This window comes from Pygocentrus nattereri, chromosome 7 (assembly GCF_015220715.1).
Source record: "Pygocentrus nattereri isolate fPygNat1 chromosome 7, fPygNat1.pri, whole genome shotgun sequence".
In the NCBI taxonomy this organism is placed as follows: Eukaryota; Metazoa; Chordata; class Actinopteri; order Characiformes; family Serrasalmidae; genus Pygocentrus; species Pygocentrus nattereri.
Window position 1 is genome coordinate 8,073,185 of NC_051217.1, and position 17,191 is coordinate 8,090,375.

Genomic DNA, 17,191 nt, shown 5'->3' on the forward strand with positions numbered 1-17,191 from the left:
TGCTGCTGGGTTGTTGCCCTCCTACGGCCTCCTCCACTTCTCCTGGTGTACTGGCCTGTCTCCTGGTAGCGCCTCCAGCCTCTGGACACTACGCTGACAGACACAGCAAACCTTCTTGCCACAGCTCACATTGATGTACCATCCTGGATGAGCTGCACTACCTGAGCCACTTGTGTGGGTTGTAGAGTCCGTCTCATGCTACCACGAGTGTGAAAGCACCACCAACATTCAAAAGTGACCCAAACATCAGCCAGAAAGCAGAAAGGTACTGAGAAGTGGTCTGTGGTCCCCACCTGCAGAACCACTCCTTTATTGAGTGTGTCTTGCTAATTGCCAATAATTTCCACCTGTTGTCTGTTCCATTTGCACAACAGCATGTGATTGTCAATCAGTGTTGCTTCCTAAGTGGACAATTTGATTTCACAGAAGTTTGATTTAATAGGAGTTATATAGTGTTGTTTAAGTGTTCCCTTTATATATATATATATATATATATATATATATATAAATATGAAAGATGAAAGAAAAAGAAAATATATATATATATTGTGTGTGTGTGTGTGTCTGTGTGTAGCAGCCTTGAATTGTGCCTCATTTAAAAGCAAAGCTGAAATGTCTAAACTGTTCAGACTAAACTGCTGTAGGTTGAATAGGTGGATATATGTAAGTTGGTTTGTACTTTGTTTGTGTTGGTTTGACATCACAGAAACATGAACTAAAAATGGGCAATTTTAGCAGCTACAGTATGTTCCATATGTGGACTGCGTGAACTGATGACTGAATGATGAAAAATACAGTGCAGACTGAATGATGAAAAAATATGTGCCTGAATCCATGATTTTTGGGAAAACCTTTACATAAATATTATACACAAGTTTAATAATCCATAATCCATTCATTTTTCCTAGTTTGTTGATGATTCATACCACACGTGACGTAGATGGATAGAAAAGCTGTCTCTTGCTCGCTAGCACGTGCTGCGGCTGCAGGCCAGTAGATATTGTATCAAGCTGTGGACAGCTGACTTGGCAGCCTGGCAGTTGTGCAGCCAGATTGACTTTCTTTGTCATTGGAATAGTTATTGTTTAGTTGAGGCCTCTTGGACAGCCCATCCATAACAGATGTTAATCATATCAAGTGCTCACACCTCCCTATGAACTCACCACACACCCAGCCATTTCCACAGCAATGAGACGCTAATAAATCTATATATTGTAACTTAATCAGATTTCCCTGAAATGCACCCAGCTCTGAAAATAAGCTCGGTTCTGCGTACAAGGCAGCTGCAGCACTAGCAATGGGGACTAGATCGTCATCATGCTGGCTGTTGATTGAATCTCAAATGGCACGTCAGTAAATGCAGCAAGTGAAAATCATCACTCTTCTCCCCTGCCAGGCTCTTGACTTGGTTAGCAGTGTTTGGTTGCTGTAACACTGATACGGTTCCCACCTGCAGACGCTGATGGACTGTCTGGCAACAAGCTCGTCATGATACGACTGCAGATTTGATCATATTCACCTGTGAGGAAATAACTTTCAAAAAATTCCTTCTACATCTACAATCCTTCTGTCTTTAATGGGATCAAGTTGGACACTTGCATGAAGAAAGTCTCAGTTATTTACCATCTCAGTACCAGAACTAATATCACAAACCCACCATCACACACCCACATTCTCCATCTTTCAGACACAGTCGCTCTCTCTCGCTCTCCCTTTCTCACTTCTGCCTCAGTCTTTCTCTCGTTTCTCTCTTTCTCTCTCTATCTATGCCCCTCTCTTGTTCTCTGTCTCTCACTTGCTGTTGCTTTCTCTCACATTTTTGCTCTCTCTCTCTCTCTCTCTCTCTCTCTCTCTCTCTCTCTCTCTCTCTCTCTCTCACACACACACTCACATACTCACACACACACGTTTCCATTGCTCTGTCTTTTTCTCCGTCTCACTATCTGTATACATCTCTCTCTATACATCTATCTATTTATCTATCTATCTAATCTCTTTCCATGTCTTTGTCTATCTCTACTTTCTCTATTTATATACCCATATCTCTGTTTTCTTTCTCTCTCTCTCTCTCTCTCTCTCTCTCGCGCTCTCTCTCTCTCTCTCTCTCTCTCTCTCGCGCTCTCTCTCTCTCTCTCTCTCTCTCTCTCTCGCGCTCTCGCGCTCTCTCTCTCTCTCGCGCTCTCTCTCTCTCTCTCTCTCTCTCTCTCTCTCTCTCTCTCTCGTTCTCTCTCTCTCGTTCTCGTTCTCTCTCTCTCGTTCTCTCTCTCTCGTTCTCTCTCTCTCTCTCTCGTTCTCTCTCTCTCTCTCTCTCTCTCTCTCTCTCTCTGTGTGTGTGTTCTCCATCTTCGGTGGAGTGAGGCAGACAGCTCTGTGTGGTCCCTGCTGAGGTCTGGAAATAGCAGAGTGTTTTTGCTGTGCGGAGGCTCAGGAGAGCAGGCCTGGGATTTGGAGAGGTGTTACAGAACTAGAGGGACTCATATGACTAACACAGACCGGAGGGATGTCAGAGCAGGACCATTCATACGTCTGTTTCACCTCTATTTTTGGTTATTGTTGTCTTACAGCTGGCTATGTGCATGCACCTGCGTGCTCAGTGCACTCCAGCTGCAGAGAGAGCCAGTGACAGAACATGTTCTGCTCCTTGAGAGATGCTTCTCTGTACTCCCTTGTTTCTTTCTCTTTTTTTGCATTCAAAGACACACTTTTGAGAGCAAGCTTATGGTGAAGGATGTTTCTAAAAAGGTAACCAGACATCTAGTGCAGAGATAGCATGCAGCCCACATACGCTGAACACTTGGCGCTAAACTTTTTTTTTCCCACATTGAGGTTGTTCAGTATGAAGATGCAATGCAGGCTTTGTCTTCTGCAGCCTACATGCTTTATCACCTGTCATGATATGTGTAGGCATGCATGACAAATGTGTGTGTTGGGTGCCCATGGGTAATTATTGTTTACCTGAGACCGCTGAATCCATTCAGTATGGTAATTTGTAGGTTTAAATCACAGTGCTCTGTACTGGAACAGAGTTCATGACTGGAGTAGAGTATAGTAAAATAAATACTTTGTACAAAATGGGGGCTGCAATGCCTCCTTATTTGCCATAAGCAATGGTATATACTATGCAGTCCTTACAGTGAAGTACATTATGTTCAGTTGAATAGGTGAACACGGCCATATTTAAACTGTGAGAAACTTTTCATATTACAAATAAATGTGAATATATAAATTATAGTATACTGTCTTGAATTAGTATGGAATGCTACTATGGAAAGAGGGGCTCAGGGATGTAATTTTACTCTTTATCATGGTTCCAAATGGAATATTTTTAGCAGTAAAAGATTTAGGAGTCAGTCATTTTTAGATGCAAAGCAACTTTTTTGTATCTTTTTTACTCGCTCAGTTTTGGCAGGCCCATTCGTAATGTTTTAATCACATTATATTCCTTATAGATAAGGAAGTTAACTAAAACTATTTTGCACCCACAACACTTAAGGCTACACACAGATACAGTACAAAAGCACAGCTGTACAAACAATACAAGGGCCCAGATACACATCAGGCTTATTTTACTCCTTACTTGTATCAATTTAATGGAATAAAACATCAGCATCATTTATGAATTTGCTCTGTTCGGTGTCAGCTAACGAACTCTTTGCAGGCTCGCTGGTGTTCAGCTAATAGACAAGGTGAAAAAAAGGCAGGCCACTAATGTTACTAGAGGTGACCGGCGATCATCATCGGTCTATTGAACTTAAAGACATGTTTATCTTAAAGAATGACTGCTTTTCTCTCTTTTTAGCCACAAATGATCTAATATGGATTTTTGCAGTTTGGATCTGGGTTTAATTTAACAGAGTAATGGCAAAATGCTGAGTGGCAAGAGAAATTGAACAGTACTCTGAGTCAATGAGTGCTGCCTTTTGTTGGCACCAAATGTTGGAGCTAGTGTCTGCAATGTGACATGGTGTGTCTGGTGTGCAGTGGTCTATAGATTCATTTGGGTATTCTGATTTTAGCCTTTGCTTACATAGTTTGTACTACAAGTACTGATGGTATATGATTTATTGATTTGAATGTAATTTCTCATGATTTGCACAGCTAAATGCGAATGGAATGCAGTTCTCTTTAACAGTTACCTACCTACATTCGATGAGTATTACAATTTCACCTCTTGCCTTTGTCTGCATAACAGTCTGTTTCACAGGAGCCTACGAGTAAGTATCCATTTGCAAATATAACCTCTAATAATAGGCCTACTTTCTATTTGACTGCATTTGTCTTATACACGTGATGCTCTACAAATCAAGCATGACAATCTTGTGAAATAGTTTTATTCAGTTACACAAGTTTCACTATGTTACACAAATATCTTGTTTTAGTCTCGTTAAGGATGTAAATAGCAAATAACATTGACTGGACATTTTATAAATAGTTAATGTCCACGCTAGGCCTAGCAGAGTATCTGGGCTGCTACACCAGTACTTTGAATCCATAATGGCCTTGAGTGTTGACTGAAGAAGACCCTACTGTGAAGTTACACCACATTATACCACGGCAATTACTGGCAATTTAATAGGTCTATAGATGCAAGTGTTGTTTGTATTGATATGGTATGTGTGTTGCTCTGTGAGGCCATTGTTTAGTTAATGTTAATATTAATGGCAGAGAGAGTGTAGGCTTTCGTGTGTGCAAGATTAATAATATAACCATTCAGAATATCTGCAACGCTTAGCTGCTGGCATGCATTACACTTTACATCACTGTGTACACAGCTGCTTAGTGACACCATCACACTTTTCTCTGATCACTCAGATTCCAGTGCAGTCTTGAGGGGCATGTTAAGCTAGTTTCTTATTTATATTAAATACTTTAAAACTCTTTAGGGTCTCTCCTGGTTTACTACCAGCTTAGCAGGTTGCTAACTAAAGCATTTTCTTTGGGAAACCCTAGTTTTTATGGTTTAATCCTGGATGGCGATCTGACAGATTTATGGGATAGGGTAGTGGTTCTGTAGTTTCTTACCCTCCTCTGTTTTTTTTTTTCTTTTCTTTTCTATGATTGAAAATTAAATAAAAATTGTTATTGAAAAAAAACTAGCTTGCTTTGACTCAGTACTCTTCCTCAGTATGATTTGCACACTATCTATCTATCTATCTATCTATCTATCTATCTATCTATCTATCTATCTATCTATCTATCTATCTATCTATCTATCTATCTATCTGCTGAATGTGTGTAGGTTTCTGAGACAGCTGCTGGAGTCTCTGATGAGGACGGCGATAAGGAATCAAGCTTCCTTTGTCCTCCTGTTGCCCAACCAGTGACTCCAGGGGCTGACAGCTATGATGCAAACAGGACAATACTACCACCTCTGTTGAGTATGTGGAAATGTTGCATGGCCTTATTGGAATTCTGTAATCAGTTCGCTTTATGAAGGGAAGTGTCTACACAAAGGGGAAGAAATGCAATATGGTTCCTGCTGTTCTTCCCTGAATGGTGAGAGAAGGTCATCTGTTCCTGTAGTTAGCCTTTCTTTGCCAAAAATTCTGTCCGGGAAGAATCTGTGCCATATTGGGTGGTCAAGGCAAAAAGAGCATTTTCTCATTTGCCTCCAATCATGCTTGTAGCATTTTTCTTGCATCTAGGTGAGAAGACTGTGATTTAGACTGACCCAAGTTTCCCTCTAAGTGTGACAACTTCCAACAAAAACTTCTACTCCTCAGTCTCTGCATCTGGAAGGCTTCTCGTGTCACAACTTCGGGCAAAGAAATACAAAGTGAGCTGGAAAAGGAAAGGCTGTCCCTGTCAGATTACTGATGATCTGATAACATCTGTATTGTGACTGATTGCTGCCTGTGCTTGCACAGATGTGTTGCTGTGTGTTGCCATTGTGATGCAGGAGACAGCATGATTGCTCATGCCTTCTAATGCGTCTCCTGGATGTTCCTGTGGAGCCTAAGGCCTTTTTTTGTTCTGCTGTTCTCACCATACAGCAGCAATGTGAGGACAAGAAAAAAGAGGGTAACACCTTGCAGAAAGTCTGCCATGGAAGTACAGCCATGACTGCCCCTCACTTTCACTGTCCTCATATGCCCCATGTCACAGACAGACCTCTTCGCTTGGCTGAATCACTTGGACACCAAGGATCCTTGGGCCGAGCAAAATGGCTCCTGCTCAACCTTGAAAGAAACATGTTTTTTATGCCTGAAAAGAGAAACGTTTGTCCAGCCGCATGTGTGTAGAGAAAGTTTTTCAGACAATATCCTTGGTCAGATGGACCAGACAAGTCTGCCAGCCAGGTTCTGCCTCAGGTATCTAGGCTTAATGGCACTGGCTCTGACAGTGTGGCTACATATACATGAGGGGGTTTCAATGATGGGTTTATTCTGTGAGTTATGCATTTGCATTATACAAGTGGAACAACCTTTAATGACATAGGGCTTTCTGATAGAAACCATCCTGAGCAACTGAGCATGGATTACTAAATGGGGAGTTGAGCTAACAGTTTACTTGGCCTTGGAACATTTTTGTTATTTTTCTTTTTTATGTTCTTGTCCAGATCAGCAGTGTTTCAGTGGTTGTAATTATCAACTTATAAAAAGGTACTGTGGTCAAATCAGTTTCAAATTTTGCAGCACAGACTAACCATGTGGAGAGAAGCACACATTATGCCACTGAAAGCCATTTTTATTTGTCTGAAGTTCTAAATTAAGGGGTATATCTGTTGTAAAGCAGAAATCCCTCCTATAAGGGATAGAAACCACACAAAGAGGTGGTGAATCAGATCACCCAGAATGTCTCAGTAGTAGCGGATCAGACTTCACATACTTGGGCCTTTTATGATGTAAATAGCAAATGTTCGAGGAGTAGAAAATTTCATGCTGTAAGAAAACTAGTCCTCAGGGCCAGACATATTATAACGAGAATACACATCTGGTGACAGCTTGCAAAAGTTTTGGTAGTGGTGGTGAAATCTGCCGCGAACAAGGCTACACCCATAGGCACTTCCTCTAAAACCAGCCCCTAAATTCCTCAAATTTATGCACTTTTAATGCTCCGGGGATGAAAGGAACACAAATAAAACAACATGCCAGCTACCAAAACACTATATGCAAATGTATCAGCCAATTCTTTCTACATCCTATTTACTTCAGCTGTATTGTTGCCTATGGGCGGCAGCACGACTCGTCTTCAATCTGCCCAAGTTCAGCCACGTCACCCCATTGCTGCGCTCCCTTCACTGGCTTCCTGTAGCTGCACGCATCAGATTTAAAACCCTAATGCTTGCCTACAAAGCCAAAAATGGACCAGCTCCTACCTACTCGATGGCAATGGTGAAATCTCGAACTGTACCACGAGCCCTTCGAGCTTAGAGTACAGCTTGGCTTGACCCGCCATCCTTCAAGGTGCACGGAAGACAAGCGTCGAGAATGTTCTCTGTACTGGCACCCAGGTGGTGGAATGAACTCCCACTGGCTGTCCGAACAGCAGAGTCTCTTGCTGTCTTCAAAACGTAGACTGAAGACTCATCTCTTTACACAGCACTTAAATGAGCATTGAACTATAAGCTGCACTTATTTTATTGTACTGCACTCTGTATTGTAGATTATTGTTATTGTATTGCATTGAATGGCACAGAGTTCTACGTTTCTTTTTCTCTTGGTGTCTGCAGTGACATATTTGTTTCTAGCAGTATCTGAGCTCAGGACTGTCTTTTTCTCTAAGCTATTGGTAACTAGCAAAGATACTTTCTCTAGATTGACAAAGCACTTCTTGTAAGTCGCTCTGGATAAGAGCGTCTACTAAATGCTGTAAATGTAAATGTTGTTGCAAGCATCCCCGGCAGATTCTAGTAACCCACTGTTACTTGTTTACCACTATAAAGTGATGTCTTCTAAGACTAAAGTGTATTAAACTGAACAGTCAACTGAAGATGCAGCATTTATTTTTAATGTATTTATAACTTATGTATTTATTGTTCTCCACACATGAAACAAAACTACATGCTTTATTTGAATCTTATCTACAGACTTTGCAGCCAGTCGAGTATTACATTACATTAGTGGCACTTATTGGCGGACCATGTTGACAAGCACACCATCACCCCTAGTTCCAGCAGGGCCTTCACAAAGCATTGTAATAATTTTGAAACATTCTAATCAGTTTGTTCCCACCCAGTTTCTACCCTAATAAGTCTAATTTAATTTTTTATGAGATCACCTCCAGCTGTTTGAGACTATAGAAGAGCCAGAATTACATTCAGAGCTTGAAAATGCATCTTGAGGAAAGAGTTGAGGATGGGTGGGGTTTGGTTGGATAGAATCATAGTGTCATTTGTTATTCTATCTCACCTCATTATTGCTTAGGGAAAACTACAGAGATATTATAGAGATCTCTTTTGTATTTTTCTTTTCTATGGGGTCGTCCAGTATACAGGTTGAAATATTGAGTCTTGTCAGCCGTTATACTGGTATATCATAAACAAGCACTGATACTGTAGTGAGCACATATCGCAAAAGACACTAAGGTTAACATGTTTAGCTGAATGTCTAGTGGCTCAGGGATGTTTGTCACGTTTCAGTAAAAAAGTCACACACCAGTTTATTGTCAAGCAAGCAGACATTAGCAAAAAATACGTAAAAAATTGCCCACTCGTCGCTATTTTCTCTTGCATCATCTGCAGCACCACCTCTCTCAGTCAGCTGCATCAGACGACGCTGGGGTCTCAGATATTGGTCCTTACATTGAGCTGATCCAAGAAACTCAGATTCACAAAGTTCAGTGCTGTTTTTACTATTTTGCGCATTAAGAATATTTTAAACTCACTTCACCTGTGAAATAGGGTATTCATTAAAATTGATGGGACATCCTAGAATAATGAACCACTGTTAATCTATCAAAATAGCTATTTTGCTGCTGTCTGAACAAAACCTTGTAACTCCATTTTGTATTTTGTATCTCCATTTTTCAGTTTTTGACATGCCTGGTGACCTTTACATTGTGTGTAAATTTCATGTGAATGGACCAAAAGAAATGGCTCAAAATTACTTGGAAATAATTCTGGTTACATTTACTTACATGAAAAACAAAGTATGTTTATTGCTTCTCGTGCAAAGTTATCATTTTTGAGATATGAGGGTTTGTTCCGAAGTATTTAGTTATATTGTGCTAAACTTTTTTGTCTATACCGCCCACTGCTATTGCATAACTAAGAGATACTATCGTTTCAAACAGAATCTTGGGATTTGGAATATATGGCTACAAAAGAGTGATGAATGTTTTGGAAGTTGGCTGTTTAAATAGATTTTTTTTTTCCTCTCTCTCTTTGTTTATGTCAGTCTTGTGCGCTCAGCGCTGCTGGTCTTGTAGCTCCAGGTTGCTTGACATCGTGTTGGACTGCAGTCTCTCTCAGTTCCTGCAGCTGATCAATCAGACCAGCTCTCTGCTCTCTCAGATAAGCACATAGTTTCAGCTCACTAATGCAGCATGACCGCCAAGCCGCCCGATCCAGGCAGAGGTCCTGCACCAGCTCCACAGGGGGGCAGCTCTCTGCTCTCTCTCTGCAGACTGCTCAGGCAGACTTGGGCATGACCGTCCCTGCACGCTGCCTCACTCTGGAGTCCTCCCAGGCCTGCACAAGCCCCATCAGCAAACTCCAGAGAGGGGAGCTGGCATGTCCATGTGCATGTGACTGTGACAGCACACAGCTCAGCTATCTCTGCAGGGCTTGTGTGTGTGTGTGTGTGTGTGTGTGTGTGTATGTGTGTGTGTGTGTGTGTGTGTGTGTGTCTCTATGAGGGAGAGAAAAAACGTTTCAACTGTATGCTTTCTTGTACAGCTGAACTGAATGTATTTTTTTTATTCATATATGTCTGTGAGCGCTGCACTAAAAGTCCTGTCAGACAGACTAATCCCTTGTGAATCAATGTGCTGTCATTGATATTAATTTTTATCAGGCACGTAACAATAGAAAAGGGCTAAGATGTGTCACAGATGATAAAGAGAGGCACTATAAACAGCTCTGAACAATTAAAGCCGCTGCTTTAATATCTGCTGCGATCGATGTGGATGGCTGTGTGCTCCAGGAGCTGTTTGCTGATAATTTGCAGTTTGTGCATTTACAGTATGTAACACTATATATTTTGCACAGTATTTTCCAGATGTTGGATAAGTGTTCGTGCATGCATTCGTTCCATGCCTGTGTCGTAGCAGGCAACCTGCCAGCCTCTCACTGTATTATTTATGAGCGCACAAACTGCATCAAAGCCGAGGAAACAGGAAGAATAATGCCATATTAGAACTATTCCCCATGCTAAGTGAAACACTCAAAAACCTGCTCACTCAGACACATACTGTGCCATGTAACACTGTGTCCTAAATGACTTTGGAAAAATATACTCTGTAGGCAGTGGATGTTCTTTAGCATTAGAGCAAATGCCTCTGACTGCTGGAATCATTTGAAATAAGAGTTTGATATACATGCTGTCAAAGTTTCAAAACGTACCATTCACTCCGCAGACAATACAGTTCCTATAAGAATGTTAAACTGCACAAAAGCCCATTTTGAAATCATTGTTTTGTGATGTCATGAAAAGCCATGCATTTACATACAGACGGGTGTGAAATTAAAGGGAAAGCATGAATAAATGAATGGAGAAACATAATGAGTGCAGATGCTTCCAGACAGGAGTACTGCATGATGCAATTAAGCAGTTAAAAGGCCCATATCCTACATTATCCTTGTATTTTAATATGCTCCCTAAAGTCATTTTTATATGACCATTTTGCAACTTAGAAATAAACGGCTGTTGTTGTTCCTGGGCTTTTATGATTGTCAAATGATCTCTGTTCTGTCTGGCTCTGTATTGTGCCTGGACTGAAACACAGTGTAAATGAGTGGAATGAAACTGCTGCAGGCTGAATGTGATGTTTTGCTTGACATCACAAAAACTGATTTCAAAACAGGCCGTATGGGCTGGGGAGCGAACTGTATGTTTTGAAACTTCAACAGTGTTTACATATTACATCAAACTATTTTTATTTCAAAATAGTGAGGAACATTCAGTTTTTCAGAGCTGGGCCCTTAACATTCTGCTATGCTGCCTGTCTTGTATAAGCCTAGCTGCCCTTGATTTTGGACTGACTTTGAAACAGGAATTATTAGTGGATGGCAGGAGCTACAGACACAAGCGAAACCTGACTAAAATGACATCTGCATTAAGATCCATGGGGAAAACGTCAGCAAAAAAAGTGTTGAAGATTTGCTTAAGTTGATGTGTTTGTTTCCTTAGAGGGAAGAGTCACTGCAAATCAGTATAAACTGATTCTGACTGATCACCTTTATCCTATCCCAACTTTCCCATGCTGTTGGGGGTGATCTACAGGACGCGAGGGGTCACTAAATGGTTTGATTAAAATGATGTACTCATAGACTATGGCAGATACCCGATTTCAACTCATTCCACCATAGACATTTCAACTCATGATTCCACCATAGAAATTGTGCACTAAAATTAGCTGAAAATGCCATATTTAAGTGTGTTCTTGTAGAGGATGTATAGACTCATTAGATAATCTACAAAACATGTAGATCACCTATGGGAGATTTTGGACCAGGGTTTGTGACTGCACTCACCACCACCATCATCAAAACACTAATTGAGGGATTACCTTTTGGAAGAATGGTGTTCCATCCCTCCAGTACAATTCCAGAGCCTTACAGAATCTATGCCAAGGTGCACTGAGGCTGTTCTGGTGGCTCTTGGTGGTCTAACTGTCTATATATGCAGATATATAACATTTTAGCCCTACCCATTCAGGTTAAAGTTGTAAAGGGTATTTCAGCCTGGACTGCTTTTTGAATGGCACTGTACATGGCAGCCAATCAGGACCCATTTAACCTGTTAAATTCTAAGAGATTAACAAATGTTCGAAAATGGTCAAATAAAACTGATTGATTACTGTTCACATATAATGGGGAACAAAATAAAGTAAGTAAATTAAAGATTATGGCCATTTAAGGTCTTCTCACTTATATTTTTGATGCACCTGGATATATTACCATTAATTATTAAGTGGTGTGGCACTGATGTGTGTCGTTTTGGCTCTTATCAGAATGTTTCCTGCACTGTATCTCTGTCAACAGCACAGCTATTTCAGATGGCTCATCTCACCAGTTCAATTCAAAGTCGCTGAATCACAAATACACTGGGGCCATTTACTCACAGTGAAACCACTAGAGAATGCCAGTGCTCATCTCCGTGTTAATCCTGCTGAGAGATCACAACATGTGCATGTGTGTAATAGCAGCAGAGCTGAGGCTGTAAAAGGCTTCAGATGCTGCTCTTATTATTCCTCAATCTGTCACTAGTACAGAGTGTCCTGCCTCTGCTCTGGCCTCTGTCCTCGCTTCCTCCATACCATTGTCTCTCTCTGCGTCACTTCTCTCTCCTTTGTCTGTCTTTCTCTAACAATTTATATTATTTATATAACAATTTATGTCTTTATCTTTTTTGTTTTTTTCTCACTTTCTTGTTTTTTTTAGTTTTGCTGTGTTCTGAGCAGCTTCTGAGTGTTCTGCTCTTTACCCACCAGTTACACCTCAACATCCTCTTTCTTTCTTTCTTTCTTTCTTTCTTTCTTTCTTTCTTTCTTTTGTTTAGTTCGTTTGTTTTCTTTCTCATTTTCCCATTCTCTTCCCCATTTCTCTTTCTTTCTTGTTCTCCCCCAACCTTTTTCCTCTTTCTCTTTTCTGTCTGTTTCTTTTTTCTTCTCTGTCAATTTCTCATTCTCTTTCTTTTTCTTTCTTTCTTTCTTTCTTTCTTTCTTTCTTTCTTTCTTTCTTTCCTTTCTCTCATTCTTCTCTTTCTCATGTTGTTACTATTCTCTTCCCCACCTCTCTTTCTTTCTTTCTTGTTCCCCCCTGCCCTTTATCTTTCTCCCTCTCTCTTTCTTTGTCAGCTTCTCATTATTTTTCTTTTCCTTCTCTGTTTCTTTTTTGTTCTTTCTTTCTTTCTTTCTTTCTTTCTTTCTTCTGTCTCTCCCACTTTTATCTTCTCTCTCTCTCTTTCTCTCTGTCTCTTTCTCTCTCTCACTCACTCGCTGTGGCATTTGCTCTGCAGGGCTAATGAGAACACTGGCTGACCTGTCTCTTTTCTCTTCCCTGTATAAACAATACAGTGACTCACAGTCAGTCAGAAGTCTCTCTCTCTCTCTCTCTCTCTCTCTCTCTCTCTCTCTCTCTCTCTCTCTCTGTCTCTGTCTGTCTGTCTCTGTCTCTGTCTCTCTCTCTTTCTTTCTTTCGTTCTCTTTCTTTCTGGCTCTCGCTCTCGTTCTCCCTCTCTTTCTCTTTCTCTCTCTCTCACTCTCTTTCTTTCTTTCTTTCTTTCTTTCTTTCTTTCTTTCTTTCTTTCTTATTTTGAGCCTCAGGTGTGTTTGGACTGGAGTGTGGGTCATGAGTTCTGTCGCTACTGCAAACCAAGAAATCTGTTCACTTGTAAAAGCTTGATTTTTTTCACAGAACTATGGATGCTCATTGGGACAGGTCTTATTAAACTGCTTTAAAGATTTATATTATATTCCAGGATTCATGTTAGTTGTGTAATAAATACATTCTGCATTTCTACTGAGAGATACACAATTCTTGGAACTTACAGAATCGACTAAAGCAGCAAAGCACTGTTTCACCTGCTGCTCCAGGCTGTGTCATAGTTCAGACAATTATGTGGCACAGCGTGCCATCGTTAGATACCTCCTAACTCACACATTCCCTAAGGAGAATTTTAATGGAGCCTCAGTGTAGTCGCAGTAAGCGTTTGCCCAGATTCCAAAACAGTGTCTAAAAATCCAGAGCAACTTTGACCCTATTTTTGCTGACAGACGCCCCCCCCCAAGTCTCTCTGCTCTGACTGCAATCTGCATGCCTGGTTATAGACAGCTCTGTCAGGATTCCTGCGTTGGCTTGAAAGCAATTACAAGCTGAATGACTGGGGCTGTCTGTCAGTGGTATATTTGGCAGTGTCTGGCAGCTGATGGTGAATATATCTGTGCTGTTGAGAAAAAGGAGTCTGAATCCAAACATGGGCAGCTTGAGCCAGTGATTCATCGTCATTCTGTTACGGCACCTTGTGCTGCAGAGTAATTAAGGAGGTGTCATAAAATTAGTTACTGTTTCAGCTTTTCTGCAGTACAGATAAACCCCCTCTCTCCCAAATCTGACAATTAATATGATAATGAACTCCTGCAGAGTTGGAGATTGGAAGAAAGGCTGTTGGATTTTTATTTCAGTAATGTTTTTATTGATTTTTTACAGTAGATTATGATTGAGTTTGATTGATGGAACTTACCAGTTTCTCTACATCAGAGACAACATGCCTCTAGAACATATTCATTAAGATGTGGATCTGCTGTAAACTGTCTTAAGTACATTATAAGTCCATTATAAGGCATTCAGCTGCTCTCAGGGTTGGGATATAATGTGGATGAATATGTATTCAGAATACAGGATTAAGTATCTGTATTCAGTTCAAGTTACATTTTGTAAAGGCAGTATTCAGAATATAGTTACCTTTTAATTATACAGGAAAATACTTTTAGAATACTTACCCATGAAGATTAAAAATACACACCATGTTTAAAAGAAACACCATCATGGTGGTTAAAATTTAAAATCAGTGCATGGCATGTAAAGACATACTCTACTTTACAAGCTGGTTCCTGCTAAAGTCTGACTAGACTGATAAATCAATGTGAGGAGTCAGTTATTAATCTCAACATTACTGAAGTCTTTTGATGGAACTGAACAGTCTAAGTTGTAGACATGTTCACAAGTGAAGCTTAGCGTTGATATTGAGCTGCCCTCATGCATGCGTGTCATGGCAAGTTAAATTTCATTACCTGAAAATCACACAGCTACTCACTTTATAGTCACATTTACAAGATTTTGTAATTAAAATATGGTGAATTGTCTGCTTGGTTTTGGAAGCGACAGTGGGATTGGGAAGCAGCAGTGGACTGATGTGGGTGATGAGCAAAAGTAATGTTGAGAATTTTGCAACCTCATTTAAATAAGATACATTTTCATGAAACATGTTAAGAAAAGAATTGCATGAAGAAAACTGCCAACCAATGACAGCAAGAAACAGTGTGCAATAAATAAATATTACAGCAGCAGTTTTTCCCCTGTGCCTTATCAGTATGCATTCTAAATGTATTCTAAATGTATTAATTTTAATGTTGTAATGGAATATTTTCCTGAATACATTTAGGGCAGTGTATTAAGTATTTAGTCATCGCTATCGCCCAACATTGACTGCACTCCTTCAGCTTGTAGAATTCTCGTTTGAAATAAACTTCAGGTGCAAAAACCGCAATTACACTGTGGTTTTCTTCTAGTGAAGCTGTATCAGGTTAAAGAGCTACCGTCAGTTTGTTCACATAGAGAGTTTCTTTCGGTCAACAAACTGTCAAGTACATACGTAGACAAAAAATGAACAGTCTGATCCGCTGCACTGCTGTTTGGCATGTATAGTTATATGCAAACATTTGGACGCCTCTCGTCAAATTGCATGTTGTTGTGAAAATAAATTACACAGAGAGAGAACAGACTCCTGCACATTTTAGTGCACACTTACTCTTTATTTGCTGAGGTTAACATAATGGAAAAATGAAATACATAAACTTATGGCACATTTAGAATTTTCCACCATAGAAATTGTGCACCAAAATGAGCTGAAAATGCCATATTTAAGTGTGTTCTGTGTAGAGGATGTATAGACTTATTAGATAATCTACAAAATATGTAATTTAGTCAGTTTTTATCTGCCATCTTTGTTAGTGATGTAAAGGATGAGAAGTGAGATATGTTTCTAGCAGTAAGTTGCTCTACAGCCAATTAGAGGGACATTTTTGAAGGATGAAAACAGCAACTATTTTATGCACTCTGGCTGGGAAATTACTGAATTAAAGTGTTTTATAACTGATGAGAAAATGTAAGTATTTTTTTTCCTTTAATAAAAACTTATCAACAATTAAGGCTCATGCTAGACATTGGCTGCCGAAATGACCAAAATAGACTAATTATATATATATATATAGTCATTTCTTCAGACTGTATTTCAGTGACCAGTAAGTGCTTCACTGACACTGACCCTGAGTGGCCAGTCTCTCATTCTCCTTATGCAGCCCCTTAAAGGGCCTGTCTCATGAGACACTGAATTGTCCACACTTTTTTGAAATCACTCCCCAGTCCATACAGTCAAAATGTGGAAACTAAGCAACTAAAGCTGTTTTTGTGATGTCACAAAAAACGAGCCATTTACATGCATCCACTTATTCAGCCTACAATAGTATAGCTTTGCCCTTTCACACTGAAGTTTTAAGGGGTGTTTCAGCCTGGACTGGAGGCAGCCGACAATGATGCAACAATACAGGGCAGCCAATCAGAACAGAACTCATTTACATACCGTCTAAAAGGGACCGTAACAAAGACAGCCTGTTGAATTCTAAGGGATAAAAGAGGTTGGAAAATGGTCATGTAAAAATTTTTTTTCAGCACGGTAACTAAGACAAAGCCAGTTCTGGTCTGGATAGTTTTGCTAGCTAGCTAACAAGCAAACATTATGCAAATATTGTATTGACACTTGCTGCTCACTCTCCTGCTGTATCTGTCACTCCAAACACCCCCCCCCCCCTTCCTATTTGAAAAGGATTATGAACAATAACAATGATGAACATTTTTAGTGAGTTGAAATATATTTTGGCGGGTGTTTTAAAATGTTTATATACCTTAATGCAGTGGGATGAGTTAGAGTGGAGTTAATCTTCTCACTAATGCTCTTGGAGCTGAATGCTATCAGATCCCCACAGCAGTGTTCCAATATCTAGTGTAAGGCCTTCTTAGAAGAGTAGAGGCTGTCACTGCAGCAAAGGGAGGACAAACTACTTATTAGTACCCTTGACTAGGTTTGAATGAGCAATTGTCTGCAAACATTTGGATATATGATTTACACTGAGAAGAGTGGAACAAGTTGCAACCCACACAGTCTTAAATTAATACTGTCTAACTGTAATTGAAGTTCACTTGGCTGATTGCTTAATGAAAGCTCATTTCAAACTTCTCAAGTTGGAGCCAACACCATGCTAGTTGACCTGTCGTCTCCTACAACTCAGCTTCAAAGTGTTGCTCTAAAAA

At 40.1% G+C, this 17,191-nt stretch overlaps 1 protein-coding gene across 4 annotated transcripts in view; it reads left to right on the plus strand.

Annotated features, from left to right (window-relative positions):
* tbxas1 (thromboxane A synthase 1 (platelet)) overlaps nucleotides 1-17,191 on the plus strand; it is an 88,562-nt gene that overhangs the window by 12,338 nt on the left and 59,033 nt on the right. The gene's annotated exons all lie outside the window — the stretch shown is intronic.